Source organism: Emydura macquarii, unplaced genomic scaffold (assembly GCF_026122565.2).
Source record: "Emydura macquarii macquarii isolate MOO-44397 ecotype Brisbane River unplaced genomic scaffold, CSIRO-AGI_Emac_v2 contig_2432, whole genome shotgun sequence".
In the NCBI taxonomy this organism is placed as follows: Eukaryota; Metazoa; Chordata; order Testudines; family Chelidae; genus Emydura; species Emydura macquarii.
Window position 1 is genome coordinate 4,296,058 of NW_027132569.1, and position 12,790 is coordinate 4,308,847.

General features: G+C 39.0%; 1 long non-coding RNA gene across 1 annotated transcript; it reads left to right on the forward strand.

Moving 5' to 3' along the window:
• Window positions 1–520: 520 nt before the first annotated feature.
• LOC137162612 (uncharacterized) lies at window positions 521–6,578 on the forward strand. The gene is made up of 2 exons (XR_010922424.1): window positions 521–571; window positions 6,485–6,578. It is a non-coding gene; the product is annotated as an uncharacterized lncRNA (long non-coding RNA).
• The last annotated feature ends 6,212 nt before the right edge of the window (window positions 6,579–12,790 follow it).

Sequence of the window (12,790 nt, forward strand, 5' to 3'; positions counted from 1 at the left end):
GATGATACATTGTGAAATGACTACATTCCTTTATTTGACAAATGTAACTCAGTGTTATGCATAATGCTTGACACTTCTGAAAATCAAGCCACTCAAATGCCGAAATAAGAATTTAGGAGTCTAGCTTTAGTCAACTGCTTGGTACAGAGTTGGATAAAGCACGACCAAAAACATTTTTATTAAAAATTTGAAGTGATTTAAAACCCATTCAGGGCAATGGAATTCTTTCTGTTAGCTTCAATGGGGTTTGTACAAGACACCTTAGGAAGATCAAACTCTTAATTTACAACTCAATAATCCTTTCCGGTTTGGAAGAACTTGTTAGTTTGGTCCAACCTATCCTTTCAAAACACCTTGCTTGTCTAATTGATTTAAATGGAATTTTCTAACAATTAAGATACGTTTTAAAAGAATATTCTTAATGATAAATATATTTTTATTTTATCTATCATTTCTCTTTTTTTTAAGAAGGTCATTGACTCTGGGCCTTTTGACTGCATTCCTTGTTCAAATGAAAATCCTGTTAAGTTCAATGGGAGGTTTTCGAGAGCCAAGATTGCAGCATAATGTTGTAAGTCATGTACCGCTAACTATTTTTGTGTATGTTTCAATATGCATGCCATTTATAAGTAAACTATCAGACCTAAACAATGCTGATTCACTATTTGAAAACAAAATACTTAATGCAATTAGAATTGATTAAAAATATAAATGTTATGTTTGTAAATTTCATTTTGCTTTATGTGCTTGGCACAGCAACACTTCTCAATTCCCATTGAAGCCGACGACATTGAGGCTGCTCAGCTCCCGGAATTATTTAAACCAGTGGTTTTCAACCTGTCGTCTTTGGACGCCTAGGGGAATGCAGAGTATGTCTAAGATTTCCAAAGGGATTCGCATCTGCATTCAAAATTTTTTAGGGGATCCACAAATGAAAAAAGGTTGAATACCACTCATTTAGACCCAAAAGAGAAAAGGATTGTTACTACATTCCTCTGTTCATAGCCCTGACTTATTATTACATTGTTGTTATTAATAAATTATTATACTCGTAATACACTCTTTGCCAGTGAACTTTTCTTGCTATTATATTGGATCTTGCTATTATAAAACATTTTAAATAGTTTTTCTAAAAACTTACTAGTTACGACAAGTTTTGTGCCAGTTCCAAAGATTTTCCCAGCTCCCACAGTGCTGCAACTTACTACAAAAACTTCCCGAGACATTTCTACTCAAGAGGGATTAGCTCTCAAATAGCTTCAATAAGCACAACTGGGAGCCAATTAATTCAACCAAATAAATGGAGGAAATTTCAATGTATTTTTCAGTGTGAGCTAACATTGATATTTTCAAATACTGTGGATTAATATTAATTATGTAACTTTTAAATTCTGTTTAAAACAAAATCTTTCATTTCACTGACAGAGAGGATCTGTTTGATCTTTGAGACATAATGTTGGACTCCTGTTTTCTCTTGCCTACTGCATTGATGGAGAAGGATATTTCAGTTAAATACTGTTGGACGCTTAGTTTTTTTTTGTCCATATACTGACAGAGTGGTTTAACGGATGCATTTCCAAAATATATAACTATAATATACAATATATATAACAGTATTACAAAAAATACGCATTCTATGGCACTCCATGTCACCTATCCCCTTTTCTCCAAACATTTCATGACATTTTCCTAGATGACAAACACTATTTTGAGTGTTTTTAAAAATATAATATTGTTTAATACAATTTTTCTTTCCTGTGCAGTACAACTAAAAGGACTCGAACAAGGCAAGTAGATGTGGGGATTGGTCATGTTCCTATTGAAGTCTCAATCACAAAGGACAGAGTGATTTTGAGATGCATATTTTAGCAACCTAAATCTAGCTGGCCCTTTGGACTATTATGCAGCAAGGGCCAAATCCTAGTTCCGCTTTTTATTCATGTGTTGCATAGATTCTCTCGCTAATATGGACAGTCTACAAAATATGTTAGGTCAAATTTTTGTCATGCAAGAGATATAGATGCTCTGATGTAATGAGAGAAGAATTTGATTCAGGTTATAAACTTGTTCATATTGCTTGTGTTATTGTCATTAAGAACAATCACTCATTAAATCATTGTATAATTTGAAAAATTCCTTGCCTTATGGCAACAGTATTTCAATCTGTCAGGGAAGGAACCCCCTCCACCATGCAGAGTGACTAAACTAGTCAAGAATTGACAAGGAATCTGATCCTGAGCTACTGAGTAGCCCCAGCCTTCATGTAAGTCAATGGCAGATCAGAACCTTGAAAGATTGGGTTACGGTGTATGTTATGGGCTTGATCTGATGTTTACTAAAGTTATGGGGGCTTTTGGGATTGATTTGAATGGATGCTGGATCATGCCTTTTTATTCCTGCTCTTCTCCACCCTTGTGTCATGGTATTTATGTTTCAATATGAATTTGAATTGATTTTATATAATAGAAAATTACAATACTAATCTCAAAGTACATATACAATATTCACAAATATCGTCTCTCTTGGTTCCCATGCACAACCTTTCTCCCAGATCGTACACCTGGCATGAAATCCTGGCTTCACCCAAGTCAATGCCAAAACTCCCGTTGATGGGGCCAAGATTTCACGCCCATGTTCTTACATCTCCTGACTAATACATACTTGTGATACAAGAGACTGAATCCTGGTCACCTGCACTAAGCTGGGTAAAGAGGTTTTCTATAGGATACGAAGGATGGGAATATGAAATTTCTGCCCTAACCTAGCTAGAGTACCACACCCCAGGAGGTTTAGTAATGCCCATGCAGTTGCCTACCCACTGAGTAGGGATTTTAGCCAGTTTATGTCACTAGTCACAGACCTGCTGGCCATGCCATCCCTTCACCACACACCTACACCCAACCCCCTCTGTTCTTTGGTGCACCAGGGGTCCTCTAGTGTTGCCCCTTTGGCTTGTCCCCTTGCACTGGATGGAACTGTGGATGTTCTCCTGATTTGGGACATTGATCACTCCCCCCCACATAAGAGAACAACCCAGATTTGGCCCAGGGTGAGCAAAAGAAATTCTATTTCATTAATTTAAAAAAAACCAAAAAAACCAAGAGTCCTGTAGCACCTTAAAGAATAACATATTTCTGCGGGTATAAGCTTTTGTGGGCTGCAACCCACTTTGTCAGATGCATGTCATTATGTCATTAATTATTAATCAGTATAATCACACATCTGTTTAACCCTGAATTCTCTACATTAACCTCACATTTAGATACTAAACACATTCATTCTTCCACTGAAGATTGCATATCACTTTTCCACTGTCTGTTGAAGAAATTGTGCTCTGCTTTCTCTGTTTAATATTATCATAAGTAACTTTTTCTCCATGCTACTATGGAACTTACCTGAAACAATGAGTTTTGTACCAGAGCCAAAGACTTTGATATAAATGTTCTCACTGTGTTCCTGTGCTTTGCAAAAACTTATGGGTCAGATCCTTGTTCTTAAAATGACTTTTCCTTACAAAATAGCAAATGCTTGATCGCATATTCCTCTCACACTCCAAACTCTAATAGATTGCACTAGATGTTTGGAGTACTCTAGGAGTGGACATAAAAAATAAGGCAAAAACATGAAATGCATTCTACATACTTAAGGCTTAGAGTTTTCTAGGGCTAGGATGCCACAGCATCACTTGACATTTCTCTTTTTCTTTAAAAAATGCACACAATTCGGTTTAAAAGTGTATTAGTGCTTGTGAAAGGTGCCACATTGACAGAACTAGAAAATACCTATATTAAAAATACTTCAGCATTCTACAGTAGTGGTCCAGTGCTTAGCAATGCTGTTGTAAATTGTGATGGGTAATCATTTCTGGGGAATCTATTTTCTTCAATGCCAGATTTCTTTCCTTATCTTAACAGTATATTTGAACCCTGTTTGCAAAGGTCACCTTAAAGGATGAGATGGTAAATTATTCTTCATGCCCATTAAATCCATGGTACGTCTGCTAAAACTGCCAGCAAGATTCCCTCTCATGATGAGGTTTTTTTAAGGTGGATACCTGTCCTCTAAAGAATCTTTGTTCACAACTGCACATCACTTTCTGCCATAAATTTGAATTTGGTCATTTAGGGCCAACGGATCTTGGATCAGATACTTACATATTTTTCTATAAAGAATTTTAAATTATATATGGTCGGTTATGTCAAAAAATAATACCTGGAACTATTTCAAAAGGCAGCAAACCAATTTAAACTAACCCTAGACTACTTGAGAATCTTGTAATCAAAATAATTATCGGTAGTAATTGTTCTTTTATACTATATAACTAATGATCTGCACTGATCACTCTGTTCTTAATGCAATTTGTATTAGAAAAACATAAGTTACTTCTGCCATATAATGTGAGATACAATCTTTGGAACTCTCTTTTAATAAGGATGCCAAATTTTTTTGTTTTTAATTTTGCTATGAAACTTTGGATTAAATTTTGGTGAATTATTTTTCATATTATTTTAAAATAAAATGACCAAGTGCTTGTGAAAATTGCCAGTTAGATATCAATGTATACTGAATTCCTCTCATCACAGAATAGATACAACACGGTTAGAGACAGGGGAAGCTTCTTCACAACATCCCACCAAACCACTTCAATTCTGTCCATGAAGGACAACGTCTAGAGGTCAGAGGGCATAGCTCAGACTCCACATTCAATTCAATCCTTGGCTTCTGCATTGATTGCCATCAGGATCAGGTTTTTTCTAGAATATTCCAGAAGAATTCAGTTATACTATTTTAATGTAAATGTCTTTAAAGATGACAGAATGCACTCTAATGGGTACGATATGAGAACCACCATTATTTGTACAACTCAGGGATTAGGCACCCAATGAGGATGATTAAGCAGTGTCTACCAGGGAGAATATGGAATACACAGATGCTTTCACAGTCTTGAGAATGATCTGTCTGAACTCTGACATTATCTCACACAAAAGCACTTCAGTAATTTAGGTAAGGGTGCATTTCTTGACAATATAATCAAGAAATGCCAAGGAGATCACATATAAGGCAACCTTAACATCCACACCACTCGCAATTCAGATACCTGACCAGTTAGCATATAATAAACCAGGGGAGATTTTCAAAGGCACAGATGGTAGGTAAGCACATACACAGCCATATGTGACTTTGAAAATCTGCCCTTCATTTAACCAAAACTTGCATATAAAAGACACTATGATAATGAAAGAAAGAGTCTGTCTATGCTGCAATATCAGACCCACAGCTGGCCCTGGTCACCTAATGATGGCTAGCAGGGCTGGGGCTGCAGGGCTAAACATTGCAGTGTAGACATTTGGGCTTGAGCTGGAGCATAGGCTCTGAAACCCAGTTCTCAGCTCTGCAACCCAAGCAGTTTTTAGCTCCGCAACCCAAGCCCTACGAGTTCTAGTCAATTGACGAGGCTCTGAGACTACATGCCACAGGATTTTTATTGCAGCGTAGACGTACTGAAATGGAAGGGAAATAAAAGTTCCAGACACCTTTTAAAAAGGCCTCTTTAGCAGGAGATCGTTTTGCCCCAAACTAACTGCATATGCTATTTAAGATCCTTGTTTAGCACCTTTAAAAGAGAGTTAAAAAAGTAATCTTTAAACCTTGCCCACACTAAGAAACTGAACCATTTTGAAAATATTTTTCATCGATGATTCACCTTAAAGCAATACGTGCAGTGACCTATGTTCTATCAAAGACGCAGCTTTGGGGGAACTATTGCTGAGCGCCATTTTGGGAAGATATATAAAATACATTAACATGTATCACTCAACGACAAATATCAATTAAGAAAATAGCAAGGATGATAATCCCGAATTGACTTTGTTCCTTTATTTGATAAATGTAATGCGGTGTTAAGCATAATACCTAGCACTTCTTGAAATCAAGCCACTCAAATGCCTAAATACGAGTTTAGGAGCTTAACTTTGGTCAACTGCTTCTGAAAATCTTGGTTCTGAAGCATTACTAATACTGGCTTTCTCAACAGAACTCAGCTATCAAATCTTTGGTGAGAAATAGAGGTGAGGTTGCTGCTCGTGTCCAAATCCTGCAGTAGATCAGCAAAGTGCAAATTAGTAGGCTTTTGCTGGATCTTCTGAATTATTTTCAAATAATTCTCCTGAGTATTAATTTTGTCATTCTAGAAATAGAGCTGATCAAAATAATTGCCAAAAAATAGTCAATGATTTGGCACTTTATGAAAGTTTTTTAAATTGCCTCCTGCTAGAGAGTTGGATAAAACATGACCAATTATATTTTTATGAAAAGTTTGAACTAGAAAGGATGAAAATATCCTCATTTCATCACTGAGTGTGTGTAAGCATATGACATCATAAACACTGAACCAGGCCATAATAGACTTATCTGACAAAATCATTTGTTTCATACTGCTGACAATAAGTGGTATAATTTTTAAAACAGTATATTCTATTTACAGGTTATCACAAGGAGTAAGCAGGTTCTGAACTCTTTTACTGCAGCTAATGTCTGTCCCCAGCTCGTCACTGTGGGATACAACCCAGAGAATAAGGTACCCAACTCAGTTAACAGCAAAGAATTCTTGTCTATAGAAAAAGCAACATTCTCAGGTTATAAACGTGCATGACAAAGAAGCATCTTTATCTTTGTATTACTGTAATTACCACATAACTTACTTGTTACAATGAGCATTGTACCAGAGCCAAATACTTTGATGTAATAGCCACTAGAAGTATCACAGTGAGCAAATCCTTTGCAAAAAGCTCTACAGATCTAGATATTTTTGTTGATGAACTGGTATATGTTACTTTAAAATAAATCTGTTTTGCTATTTAAATTGCTTATGCATCTATCACTGAGTTTCAATGGGTATTAGGCATGTAAATGCCATTGGAAAAAATCTCACCTGGATGTAACGTGGGTACGAATAAGAGTGTTAAATATTTTGTGGCAAGGAACAAATTACTTTTTAGATTGTGGTGCACAGGTTGTGGTTATGAAGATAAGCTTGTACACTGCCATCATTATATAATGGATCTCCCAATAGTAACAATAGATTGAGGGTGGAATATAGGTTTTAAAATGGGTATATTCATGAGGCTAAGCATTATTACCCACAGAAAACATTTGCTCTTCTTTATTAAGAAAGAAAACACAATAGCATTGTTATTGTTACTATCAACGTACTCATCAATGCTAACTATGGGCCAGATCCTGCAAGTGCTAAGCATCCTCAAATCCCCTGTAAATTAATTAGCTTTGAAGAAGCTCAGCATAAACCTCGGGACCAAGTACACTGAATTGTTTAAGAAACATTTCACACTTAGTGCCAACAATAGAGTTACTTCCACTTTCAAATAGATTTGCATAATCATCTCACAGTGTTATAAAGCTAAATAAGACTAAACAAGACACTTTACATTGTTCTCATAGAAATGTAACTGATTCTTTCTGAATTAGAGAGACTAGTATGCGTGAAATCATAGTCCCATTGGAGTCATGTGGAGTTTTGCCATTGACTTCCGTGGAATCAGGATTTCACCCTGTATATTTATGAATATAGATATGTCCTGAGAGAACATAGTAAAATGCAGAGAGTAAATGTATGCTTTGAAAACATCCGGAGACACTTACTTGAAACCACCAATTTAGTGCCTGTGCCAAAGTACTTAATTCCAGACTCACACCATTGTATTCCTCTACAAAAACTAATGAATTGTCAAGGTATGGATTTCACTGAACTAAAATTCTGAAGTTCATATTTTAAATGCAAAATCCACAATCTAAACAAGACTTGGTATAAGTCACGTTATTGTGTGAGTATTAAACTGAGTTCATTCATTTTTTGAATTGTTGTGTCTCTTTTGCTACCAAAAATGTTTTCTGCTCCTTGACATACATCACTGCATGGCAAATTGATTGGGGTGAATTCTCGATCATCAGGTAGTTCCATTAATTTCAGTGGATGAGCAGGATTTAGTCCTCAATGTCAATTTAGTCTCAAATATGCCAGGATGGGGAAGGATGATCTTGTGGTTAAAGCACTGGACTGGTTTCTAGGTAATTGGCTTCACTTTACATTTTAACATGCTCTTAATGTATTGATTAGAAAATACAACACATTTTCTAGGCAATGTATTATTATTATTTTATATGTACTCAAGAATGTTAGCTCACACTTGTATTGATTGCACTGTTTCTGTGGCTTTAATACTATAAAGAATATTAAACAAAAAAGGAAAAGATCAGTAAAGCCACTTAATGAGAACCTGAAGCCTGTTTCACCTCAGGCAATTTTCCTTCGTTAATCACCATCAACTGATGTACGCCTAACAATGACAAACTTTTTAGTAATCTCACACCTGCTAAATTGAAACTTGTAAACTTAACATTTGCTGGCATTTGGAGTCTTTCAGTGGGATTGCACGAGAGATGGACTTGACCCAATATTTTAAATTTAAAGCTCTCCATTTCCCTCTTTCTTGCTCCTTCACAGCTCTTCAGTAAATATTCCAGATATTAACTCTTGTACTCATTTTACTCATTAGGACCATATAATGTCCTCAATCAATCCACTGGGGTCCTTGGGAGTTCCATGTACAGATCAAGAGAATTACATGGCTTATGTGCAAATTCCTTTTCTTATATTCATTTATTTTTGTCCTTTGATTCCATTTACCAAAAGGAAAAGAATCAAGAAAAAAATACTTACCAGAAACAACTAGTTGTGTTCCTGTGCCAAAGTACTTGATCCATCCTGACGTATCACGCTGACTTGTCGTTTTACAATAACCTTTATTTATGCTGCTGTGTCGTTGCTCAAATTATCAAGCACTTCAACCAGTGGATGAGAAAATGCATCTAATGAAGTATTTCTTGTTTCTTGACTGGAGAATTTAATAAATTGCACATTTTTGTGACAACGTAAAGCTGATGTGTAAATTCTCTTCTCAGTGATGCTATTTGCACATCCTTGCAGCTTTTCTGTTCTCTAATCCTTACTCCTTAAAATTGTATGAAGGCTTCTATTTGATGTCAATGGTTTAAATAGACCCTTGGATCAGGCTGTTGTCAACTATTTTATACTTAATGAGAGATTGTGTCCTGGACTACAACCTCCTCCCAGTCTCAGTAGCATTGACCACCTCCTCTTTCACCTGCAATCACATCACATTCCTGTGTAAGCTCTAGGAATTCCTTACATGGAAAAGTAATAGCAGGACAGTATTTAATTCATTTTTAGCTATCTTAACGCAATTTGATAGATGGAAATGTAGAAGAACCAGCATTATGTGATCAACCAGCTCTCTACAGACCAGCACAAAGAGCTCCCTGGACTGCTGTTGGGAACCTATATCCGAGATAGATTTCTTTTGCTAACCAACTGTATGTTGGGATTGTTGTAGTTTGTGTGTTAACCAATTTACTGGCCTCTTTTTATATGGCTGCTGGGGAGGAGAAAAATATTTTCCTCTGCATATGCAGTCGTTTTAAAGCAGAACAGAGATAACATCTGAGGAAGCCCACCTCAGTTCAGACAAAAGGAGTAGATGACAATTTGCAATTGTCAGGGAACTAACCAGAGTATTTGATCTCTCTCTTTCTCTCTCAACAGACACACCTGCCCCTCACCCCTCTGCAGAATAATTCTGGGAAATAACTGACAGTGGGTAAGAATAGTTGAAAAGGAACATATATAGAGAGGCTCCTCCAAAAGATACAGGTTGTTATGTCGAAGGCCTTGTCTTCCATCATTGCAATAGTGGTGGTGAATCTTCTCTAGAGAGCACTGGGAGAACGGGTGTGGTGAGGGCAATCTCATTCAGCAGCATTTTATCTCAATATCTTCTAAACATGCTCTGAGTAGGGTTAAGTGACACCATCATAAAAATGCCAGCACTAGCACTGCTGCTGTTGTTGTCATGGGTGGGGTTGTACTGATGTTAGTGCAACTGTGTGAGGTTTCAGAAAACAAGTCCATTATCACCCCTCTACCTAGTAAATATACAAAATCCTACTCATACATCATATAACACAGAAGTTGTAATATGATTTGGTCTTGCCAGTATGGAGAAAGGAAAACAGAGTTTTAGCCATTCTGTAGTCATCATGCATAATAACTTAGATTGTTGTAGTGTTTTCCATCCAAGAATTTGTATGTAGTTTAATGCATTAACATTGAATGCCTATGTGAGGCAGGTATTGATCACAGCAGGAGAAACTGAAACCCAGGGAGGTTAATTGACTTGGTCATGCAAGAAGTGTGTGAAAGAGAGCCAGGCATTGACTGCACATCTCCTGAGGCCCAATCCTGTACTTTAATCACAAGACCTTCCTCCTTTTCCCATAATGCAGACACATGAGGATACCCAAGAAAAACACACCATCCTAAATGGAAAGAGCAACTGGATTCAGAAACAATGGATGAACCAGACTCTCAAGAAGAATTTGTTCTGTAGGAAGTAGTAAGTTCCCCAAATCAGGTGAAGACTCTCTAGACTGTAATTATTTCAATCACAATCTGGTTCCTAATCTTACAAAAACACCTAATGATATAGGAGAAGACAGTTCTCTTTCAGACACTCTGAATATGTTGCTGATCTCAGTAAGTGGGTCGGGGGGAAAGATAAAATCTGAGGGGACTGTGTTTCATGCAGCCTGGTCTCCCTTTTGAAGTGAGATATAGAAATCTTAGCCAGTGACACCTAGAGAATTCTATCTGCTGAAGTGTGTCTGTATATAGTGTGGTGTGGCACTTGATGGGGCGATTGCCTGGCGTCTCTGGGTCCAGTGCTTTTCTTAGCGGTCAGCCCTCACCGTAGCCTATAGCCCTGGCTGGGGCCTGTGGGGTCTTCACCCCTTCTCTGGCGGGGAGCTTTGGCCATCCCAGCTGCAGCCGGTGGGGGGTATCCAAGCCCACCCTCTACTTTGGACACCAGCCCAGGGACCATGATGGCCGCAGCTTCCCACTGCTGGCTTGCCTAACTGCTACAGTGTTTTCCCTGGGATGCTTCCCCACGTTGCCCTTCCTGGGCTTTAGTAGCCACCCTCCTGGTAGTGGCAACTTTCCCCTACCGTGGTTCTGAACCCTAGTCTACTTGTGCTTCTGGTTTTTACTCTGCTTCCTTCAGCTCCTGGGTCTTCATTCTTACAGCTCCAAACTCTCCCAGTACTCTGACTGAAGCAAGAGCTTTTAGTAGGTCTTAGGCCGGCCCTTCATTAGCCCCAGGTGGTCTCATTAACCTAAGGTTACCTCTTCCCAGCTGGTTGGGAACAAGGCTCTGACCAATCTGAGGCTTACATATCTGCCCTCAGTGACTCTCTCATAGCCACTTGGCCATACCTTATCACATATTTCCCCCCCCTCCCCCTCCGCTCAAAATCACGGGGTAAGGCTACTTGGGTCGCAAAACAGTGTGCTCGAGATAGACCATCTGCGTTGCTGTGTTTGCTGCCAGCCCTGTGTTGTATCCGAAAGTGGAATGGTTGTAACTCTAGGAACCATCTGGTCACCCATGCATTCTATTCTTTATTTCGATGCATCTATTGGAGGGGGGCATGGTCTGTGACGAGGGTGAATTGCCGCCCCAGTAAGTAGTAGCAGAGGCTTTCCATTGCCCATTTCATGGCAAGGCACTCCTTTTCTAACACTGCATATTTTGTTCCCTGGGGAGAAGCTTGCGGCTTAGGTATAGGATGAGGTGTTCCTCCTCTCCCACCATCTGGGATAAAACTGCCCCCAGCCCAACATCAGAGGCATCAGTTTGCAGGATGAATTCTTTCTCGAACTCCGGAGCTATCAGGATGGGTTGCTGCAGAAGGCAGTTCTGAGATCTGCAAAGGCTTCCTCAGCTGCTTCTGTCCATTTCACTATATCTGGGCCCCGGGCTTTTATCAGGTCTGTCAGGGGGTTTGCTCTAGTGGCAAAATCAGGAATGAACCCCCTATAGTACCCCACGATGCCCAGAAACATTCTGACCTGTTTTTTCTGGATTGGCCATGCTGGTGCTGTATTGCTTCCAGCATGTTTAACTGAGACTTCACTACGCCCCTCCCCATGACATACCCCAGATATCTGACTTCTGCCAGTCCTATTGCCCATGACATACCCCAGATATCTGACTTCTGCCAGTCCTATCCACGGTATAGGGTATGGATGCATCGAACTGGGACACCTTGTTTAACTTTCAAAAGTCATTGCAAAACCTCTGGTTTGGTGCTATCTGATTTGGGTACCAGCACAGTCGGGCTGGACCATTGGCTATGTGACTCTTCAATAACTCCCAGGTCTAGCATCCTACTGACCTCTGCCCTGATCTCCTCCCCTTTGGCTCTGGTATGAGGTAGGGTTTTATTGTCACCTTGGCCCCAGGGTTCGTGGTGATATGATGGTAGGCTTCTGTGGTTCAGCCTGGTTTGCTGGAGAACACATCTCGGTTGCATTCAACCAGCCAGATGACCTCAGCCTGTTGTTCTGCGGTCAATTCGTTGGACACTTGCACATATTCACAAGGGCCATCTCTCTGGGGCGGCAGTTCTAAAGAGGTTACACAAGCCTCCCTATCTTGCCAGGGCTTCAGCAGATTGATATGGTAAATTCACTCTGGCTTTTGGCACCCTGGCTGCCGTACCTTGTAATCCACCTCTAATATGACTTCTATGATATCATAAGACCCTTGCCACTTGGCCAAGAGTTTTCTCTCAGTCGTGGCACGAGTACCATTACTCAGTTTCCGGGTTGGAATTTCTGGATCTTCACCTGGCG